Source organism: Oncorhynchus keta, chromosome 4, assembly GCF_023373465.1.
Source record: "Oncorhynchus keta strain PuntledgeMale-10-30-2019 chromosome 4, Oket_V2, whole genome shotgun sequence".
In the NCBI taxonomy this organism is placed as follows: Eukaryota; Metazoa; Chordata; class Actinopteri; order Salmoniformes; family Salmonidae; genus Oncorhynchus; species Oncorhynchus keta.
This window is the reverse complement of record NC_068424.1, coordinates 47,935,893-47,944,828: the sequence shown is the minus strand read 5'-3', so window position 1 is coordinate 47,944,828 and position 8,936 is coordinate 47,935,893. Positions and strand designations below refer to the sequence as shown.

The 8,936-nt window shown below is 44.1% G+C and overlaps 1 protein-coding gene across 1 annotated transcript in view; it reads right to left on the bottom strand.

The window, feature by feature from the left end:
- Nucleotides 1-6,453: 6,453 nt before the first annotated feature.
- Nucleotides 6,454-8,936, bottom strand: part of LOC118376381 (janus kinase and microtubule-interacting protein 1-like) — a 51,904-nt gene continuing 49,421 nt past the window's right edge. The window contains exon 31 of the mRNA XM_052508013.1: nucleotides 6,454-7,895. The gene's annotated coding sequence lies outside the window, so the exon portion shown is untranslated. The remainder of the gene's footprint in view (nucleotides 7,896-8,936) is intronic.

The window sequence follows — 8,936 nt, the reverse complement described above, 5'->3', positions numbered from 1 at the left end:
GGAGCCAGTTTCATAGCGCTTGATGGTTTTTGCGACTGCACTTGAAGAAACTTTCAAAGTTCTTGACATTTTCCAGATGTGGTTTAATGTAGTTCTGTGCTCAGCTCTTTTGCCGTTACTTTCTCTCGGTTTATCATAGAAAGTGTACATTTTATATATATATTTTTTGAATATTTTTTTTCTTCAGGATATGGGAAATTCTACTGCGACCTCATTTTCATATCAGGCACGTGGGGTCTCGACCACTGGGTTAGGGTTAGCCAACATGCTAAGTAGTTGCAAAATAGCTAAAAAGTAATAAGTAGTTGAAAAGTTGCTAAGTAGCTCAAATGTGAAAGTTGTCCCTGATGAGACTCGAACTCGCAACCTTTGGGTTGCTAGACATTCGCTGTATACGCCCCACCATCCAACCATCCTACATTTGTTTTTGCGTTAAGTAACCATCTGTCTTATCTAACCACACAAAACGTAACATATCATATTCAACGGAGTGTCTTGGATTTACGTACAGAATAATACAAAATGCTCTGAGACCAGGTTGAGTGCTAGGAGTGTGGGATGTCAGGTCAGTTGTGTGTGTGAAGAAAATATCCTGCATGAATCACTACAGACCTCTTGCACTCACATAAGACATCATGAAGACCTTCAAGCTCCTCATAAGACATTATGAAGACCTTCAAGCTCCTCCTTGACCCCTTGCAGTTCACCTACAGCGGCAACAGGTCTGTGGACGACGCTATCAAAATGAGGGGAGGACGGCTCATAATAATGGCTGGAATGGAATCAATGGAATGATATCAACCACATGGAAACCACGTGTTTGATATTCCGTTTACCATTCCAGCCATCATTATGAGCCGTCCTCCCTTCAGCAGCCTCCACTACATCCTTTCGCACCGACAACCCAAGAACATACGTAAGGATACTGTTTGTGGATACCCTCATCCCAGAGTTGCTGCAAGACAAACGTACCCAGCTGAACATATCTGACTCAATCTGTCTGTGGATCACCGACTTCCTGACTAACACCTCTCTGTTGGACTCTTTGTCCCTCAGCACAGGAGCGCCGCAGGGTTGCGTACTCTCCCCCGTCCTCTAACTCTACACCAATGACTGCACCTCCAACAATGTTTCTGTCAAACAGTAAAGTACTTAAGTAAAAATACCCCTAAAAACTACTTAAGTAGTACTTTCAAGTATCTGTACATTACAATATCATGTACTTTTTACTCCATACATTTTCCCTGACACCCAAAAGTACTCGTTACATTTTAATACTTAGCAGGACAGGAAAATGGTCCAATTCACACACTTTTCAAGAGAACATCCTTGGTCATCTAGAGATGCTCTGATCTGAGATGAAGCATGCACTTGTAAATTATGTATGAGTGTTGAAGTGTGCCCTCGGCTATCTGTAAATACAAATGTAATTAAATTGTGCTATCTGGTTTGCTTAATATAAGGAATTTGAAATGATTTGCTGATGACGTCACCCTGGTCAGTCTCATCTCCAACGGTTATGAGTCCATGTACCGGAGAGAGGTTGACCGGATGGTGGCCTGGAGAGGTCACAATAACCTGGAGCTGACTTCAGGAAGCATCCCTCACCACCTCTTCCCCTTGAAATCAATGGCTCAGCTGTAAGAACGACAGAGTCATTCAAATTCCTGGGGACCATAATCTCCCAAGTGGGAGGACAACATAATAGCAGTCACAAAGAAGGCACACCAGCAGATGTACTTCTTGCGCCAGCTGAAGAAATTCAGACTCTCACAGACAATACTGATCCGGTTCTACCCGGCCATCATCAAGTCCATCCTCACCTCCTCGATCACTGTCTAGTTCGGGAATGCGTCTACATGGTCTAAGGGAAAACTGCAATGGATTGTCCGGTCTGCTGAGAAAATCATCAGCTGTAACCTGCCCTTCATTAAAGTCATGCACGACTCGAGGGCAAATCAAATCAAACTATTTGCCACGTGCCCAATACAACAAGTGTAGACCTTACTGTGAATGCTTACTTACAAGCCCTTAATCAACAGTGCAGTTCAAGAAGAAAATATTTACCAAATAAACTAAAGTAAAAAAATAAAAGTAAAACAATAAAATAACAAGGCTATATACAGGGGGTACCAGTCCCGAGTCAGTGTGTGGGGGTTAGTTGAGGTCATTTGTACATGTAGGTAGGGGTGAAGTGACTATGCATAGATAAAACAGCCAGTAGCAAGTGTACAAAACAAATGGAGGGGGGGAGGGGGGGTGTCAATGTAATAGTCCAGTCGCCATTTGATTAATTGTTCATCAGTCTTATGGCTTGGAGGTAGAAGCTGTTAAGGAGCCTTTTGGTCCTAGACTTGGCGCTCCGGTACCGCTTGCTGTGCGGTAGCAGAGAAAACAGTCTATGACTTGGGTGACTGGAGTCTCTGACAATTTTATGGGCTTTGACACAGCCTATTATATAGGTCCTGGATGGCAGGAAGCTTGGCACCAGTGATGTACTGGGCCGTACACACTACCCTCTGTAGTGCCTTGCGGTCAGATGCCAAGCAGATGCCATACCAGGTGGGGATGCAACCGGTCAGGATCCTCTCGATGGTGCAGCTGTAGAACTTCTTGAGGAACTGGGGACATTTGGCCAAATCTTTTCATTCTCCTGATGGGAAAAGGTTTTGTCATGCACTCTTCACAACTGTCTTGGTGTGTTTGGAACATGATAGTTCGTTAGTGATGTGGACACAAAGGAACTTGAAACTCTCGACCCGCTCCACTACAGCCCCGTCGATGTTAATGGGGGCATGTTCGGCCCACCTTTTCCTGTCGTCCACGATCAGCTGCTTTGTCTTCCTCACATTGAGGGAGAGGTTGTTGTCCTAGCACCACACCGCCAGTTCTCTGAACACCTCCCTATAGGCTGTCTCATCGTTGTCGGTGATCAAGCCTACCACTGTTGTGTCGTCAGCAAACTTAATGCTGGTTTTGGAGTTGTTTCTTGGCCACACAGTCATGGGTGAACAGGGAGTACAGAAGGGGACTAAGTACACACCCCTGAGGGTCCCCAGTGTTGAGGATCAGCGTGGCAGACGTGTTGATGCCTACTCTTACCACCTGGGGGCAGCCCGTCAGGAAGTCCAGGATCCAGTTGCAGAGGGAGGTGTTTAGTCCCAGAGTCCTTTGCTTAGTGATGAGCTTTGTGGATGCTATGGTGTTGAATGCTGAGCTGGTAGCGTGCAGGAAAGATCCTCGCTTACCCCTTTCACGCCCTCTGGGAAACAGTTCAGGCCAATCACGACCAAAAACTCCTGCCACCTGAACAGCTTTTCCCCCCACGCCGTGGCCCTTACCAACCAGCCACCTGTTCCACGATGATATTCCAGATTATAGGCTATTCAGCATCAGACTATGCATCCTGCACTTCATCTGCACATTGCTCTTCACACTGCCTCAGGCTGACTCCCACATATAGCGTATATTTCCCCCACTGCACATCATCCTGTTAAAGTGTTTATTTTCAATGTGTTTTATTAGTTTATCTCTCCACGTATAGTTATGATGTAGCTTACAGTGTTTATAATTTGCAAATAAATTCATAAAAAATTCTACAATGTGATTTTCTAGATTTCTTTTTCTCATTTTGTCTGTCATAGTTGAAGTGTACCTATGATGAAAATGACAGGCCTCTCATCTTTTTAAGTGGGAGAACTTGCACAATTGGTGGCTGACTAAATACTATTTTGCCCCACTGTATTTACATAAGTATTCAGACGCTTTTCTATGAGACTTGAAATTGATCATCCTTGAGACATTTCTTTTTGGAAAAGCACACACTTGTCTATATAAGGTCCCACAGTTGACAATGTATGTCAGAGCAAAAACCAAGCCACGAGGTCGAAGGAATTGTCCGTAGAGCTCCGAGACAGGATTGTGTCGAGGCACAGATCTGGGGAAGGGTACCAAAAAATGGCTGCTGCCATGAAAGTCCCCAAGAACACTGTGGCTTCCATCATTCTTAAATGGAGGAAGTTTGGAACCACATAGACTCTTCCTAAAGCTGGCCACCCGGCCAAACTGAGCAATCGGGGGATAAGGGCCTTGGTCAGGGAGGTGACCAAGAAGCTGATGGTCACTCTGATAGAGCTCCTGTGTTCCTCTGTGGAGATGGGAGAACCTTCCAGAAGGACAACCATCTCTGCAGCAATCCACCAATCAGGCCTTTATGGTAGAGTTGCCAGATGGAAGCCACTCCTCAGTAAAAGCACATGACAGTCCACTTGGAGTTTGCAAAAAGGCAACTAAAAGATGCAGACCATGAGAAACAAGATTATCTGGTCTGATGAAACCAATGTTGAACTCTTTGGCCTGAATGCCAAGCATCACATCTGGAGGAAACCTGGCACCATCCCAACGCTGAAGCATGGTGGTGGCAGTATCATGCTGTGGTGATGTTTTTCAGCGGCAAGGACTGGGAGACTAGTCTGGATCGCGGGAAAGATGAATGGAGCTAAGTACAGAGAGATTATTTATGAAATTCTGCTCCAGAGCACTCAGGACCTCAGACTGGGGCAAAGGTTCACCTTCCAACAGAACAACACCCCTAAGAACACAGCCAAGACAATGCAGGAGTGCCTTTGGGACATGTGTCTGTAAGTCCTGGAGTGACCCAGCCAGAGCCCGGACTTGAATCCGATCGAACATCACTAGAGAGACCTGAAAATAGCTGTGCAGCGGCGCTCCCCATCCAACCTGACAGAGCTTGAGAGGATCTGCAGAGAAGAATGGGAGAAACTCCACAACTACAGGTGTGCCAAGCTTGTAGCATCATACCCAAGAAGACTCGAGGCTGTAATCGCTGCCAAAGGTGCTTCAACAAAGTACTGAGGAAAGGGTCTGAATAATTATGTGGAAGTAATATTTCCATATTTCTTTTTATTTCATAAATTAGCAAACATTTCTAAACTGCTTTTTCTTTATCATTAAGAGGTATTATGTGTAGATTGATGAGGGGAAAAAACAACATTTAATCAATTTTAGAATATGGCTGTAACGTAGCAAAATGTGGAAAAGGTCAAGGGGTCTGAATGCACCGTATATTCTCTGTCGATATAATATGTCCATATGTTCTGTTTGTCTGTCTGATTATTGTCTGTCTAACTGCACCATTTCACAGAGTCAAATTCCTGTCCAAGCAATGTGTTTCTGATAAGTGTCTCCGGGGACTGTGGTCTCTCGATGGGCTGCAACAATGGAGTGGCAGCTCCACAGACAGCTGCACTGGTCTTGAACTAAGGTCATGAGGCATTTATAAATTATATTCTTCTAGAATCAAATGGGTATATATCATTCATTCACAAGTCCAAAAATGTATGTCAGCAACTGCGACTTGCCCTTTTAAGGCCTGCTAGTACTGGTGCAGCAGGATCTCGTAGGACTCCTTAGTATGACCAACACCATGACCACATTCACCAAGGTTCTCTTTTCTATGTGGTTGTCCGACTCTTCGTGCGTGTGTGTGTGTGCGAGGATGATGGTACACGTGTTCTTATCTCTTCTCTGTTTAGGAACGATTGAGCCCCTCTCCATATCTTCCCCGCAGACACACACACAAACTCTGTCTAACACACACACTTCCTTTCTGCTGAGCCGAGGAGTTTTACACCGCAGCAGACCACAGCAGGTGATTATTAAGCCACTTTTGCCTTCAATGCAAGATAGAAATCCCTCTGTGTGTGTGTGTGTGTGTGTGTTCGCTCCTACACCCACGTGCATGTGTGTTATTACCAAACAAATCTACATTTAGGTGTTTGTACACACCACACAGTAGGAGTTTTGAGTCCAAACACAATGATCTGCATCCCATGCATCTTAATGGCATCTATCACAATAAACCTGTCAAAAGCACAGACAAATATAATGTACAGAATTTCTATGATGTGTAGTACCCCACTGGGCACACACTGTTTGAGTCAACGTTGTTCCCACGTAAATTCCAATGAAATTACATTAAACCAATGTGGAATAGACGTTGAATTGACGTCTGTGCCCAGTGGGATGTATTTGTCTATTGAGAGTAACAGGCTGACAGGCGTTGCGATGACTGCCACCTAGTGGTAAAACCAAGGTTGCATATGACAGTGTAATCCTCGAGACACAATTACATACCATCGTATGTGATGTGTCCTATCAACATTTATGCTCTTTATACAGCCTAAGGAATCATTAGGAAATCAAATTTACATCTAACACAGAATGATATATAAAATATATTTGTGGCAGCATGGCCATTCCCTCAATCATACATCATAATCAGTTAAAGACAAGTATCCAGTAAACAGAATGTGTGTATTATCTACATTTCATTTGAGAAGCCTTTAGAGAATCAGGTCAGAATGTAAGAGCTACACGTCAGTTAGACCTGTAGACAGAGAATGAGGAGATGAAAGCCACACATAAAAGTACTCAGCCTTTGCATACCTCAGGTTATTTAATCATCTCTACAAAATATATCAGTCACAAACGTCCATCAATCTGAATGGCATGACTTCATAGATTGGGTCGATTCTACAGTGGAAGAACAGCTCAGACAATTGACTTCATGATTTGACTTGGATCGACAAAAAAAACAAAAAACGTTTTCTGTAAACGTCACGACGAGGAACAGAAATATCAAAGTCTTTGGGATGGAGCTTTGTTTTCATATTTGGCTCGATGTCTAAAGATCAAGTAAAACGGCCTTGTGAAAACGACTTTGTTTTACCATCACGTAAAACATTATCACTTGATATCACCAACATGTTAGAGAGGCTTTCGGACAGATTGTTAGACAGGCTGTCAAGACAGACAGGTTGTCACATCATTCAGGCCCACCTTTGTTTTTGACACTTGTCACATACAGAATAATCTCGGAAACCCAAAACTAAAATCTTGTGTAATTGTGTCAGACGCTTGATTATGTTCTGGGGGCAGATGTGTTAGAAAAACACTAGAACGCGGAGGGGCCGCAGGCCGTTAACTCCTCTCCAGTTGCAATTTACAGGCAAGTCCATGGTCCAAATATCCCGTCCTCTTCCAAAAATGGAAGGCGGTAAAATCGTGATTTGTCCAAAATAATCAGCGACGAAAAATCTGTGCACCGGAATCAAAGTTCCTCATTAGTCGTCGCATCCCACAGCCTGCTGACAGGCACTAGGATACCAGTTAAGTGTGTCTGTCCACGAGAGATTAGACACAGAAAAGCGGGGGATTTTGAAGAACAGAGGTGTTTCGACACGATCTCAATGAGCAGGATGCAGGTTAAAAGCATCCGCTTAGAGAAGCACAATGTCAAACTGGGCCATACACACAAACACACCCACATTTCAGCTACTGCTTTAGTGTAGCTTTCCATTTCAGCTACTGCTTTAGTGTAGCTTTCCATTTCAGCTACTGCTTTAGTGTAGCTTTCCATTTCAGCTACTGCTTTAGTGTAGCTTTCCATTTCAGCTACTGCTTTAGTGTAGCTTTCCATTTCAGCTACTGCTTTAGTGTAGCTTTCCATTTCAGCTACTGCTTTAGTGTAGCTTTCCATTTCAGCTACTGCTTTAGTGTAGCTTTCCATTTCAGATTACTTTAGGCTGTGAGCACTTATGAATGTTTTTGTCACGGGCAGGCAGCGTTTGATGACGTCATTAATGTTGGCCACTATAATCTCTCTGTAGGGAAGCATCATTTGATTGGCAGTCACAGTGGCTCATCATCTTGTCCTCTCTCTGATTGGCAGTCACAGTGGCCTATCATCTTGCGCTCTCTCTGATTGGCAGTCACAGTGGTCTATCATCTGTTGCTTCGGGGCTTACATGTCTGTCTGGATCAAGAACTTCCTCTAGGAAGGCAACAGGAGCCAGACCTAGTCTGCCATTCACCTGAAACACACAGTCACTCAGTACGTTATCTACGGTACACCTGCCCTCACTTGAAACACACTGTTGTAGTCTCATTTAGATACATGGGACACAGATCCACTCAAAGTATCTACAGTCGTGTCCAAAGGTTTTGAGACTGACACAAATAGTAATTTTCACAAAGTCTGCTGCCTCAGTTTGTATGATGGCAATTTGCATATACTCCAGAATGTTTTGAAGAGTGATCAGATGAATTGCAATTAATTGCAAAGTCCCTCTTTGCATTGCAAATGAACTGAATCCTCAAAAACCATTTCCACTGCATTTCAGCCCTGCCCCAAAAGGACCAGCTGACATCATGTCAGTGATTCTCTCGTTAACACAGGTGTGAGTGTTGATGAGGACAAGGCTGGAGATCACTCTGTCATGCTGATTGAGTTTGAATAACAGACTGGAAGCTTCAAAAGGAGGGTGGTGCTTGGAATCATCGTTCTTCCTCTGTCAAACATAGTTACCTGCAAGGAAACAGATGCCATCATCATTGCTTTGCACAAAAAGGGCTTCACAGGCAAGGATGTTGCTGCCAGTAAGATTGCACCTAAATCAACCATTATCGGATCATCAAGAACTTCAAGGAGAACGGTTCAATTGTTCTGAAGAAGGCTTCAGGGCACCCAAGAAAGTCCAGCAAGTGCCAGGACCATCTCCTAAAGTTGATTCAGTTGCGAGATCGGGGCACCACCAGTGAAGAGCTTGCTCAGGAATGGCAACAAGCAGGTGTGAGTGCATCTGCAAGCACAGTGAAGCGAAGACTTTGAGGATGGACTGGTGTCAAGAAGAACAGCAAAGAAGCCACTTCTCTCCAGGAAAAACATCAGGGACAGACTGATATTCTGCAAAAGGTACAGGGATTGGACTGCTGAAGACTGGGGTAAAGTCATTTTCTCTGATGAAACCCCTTTCCAATTGTTTGGGGCATCCGGAAAAAAAGCTTGTCCGGAGAAGACAAGGTGAGCGCTACCATCAGTCCTATGTCATGCCAACAGTAAAGCATCCTGAGAA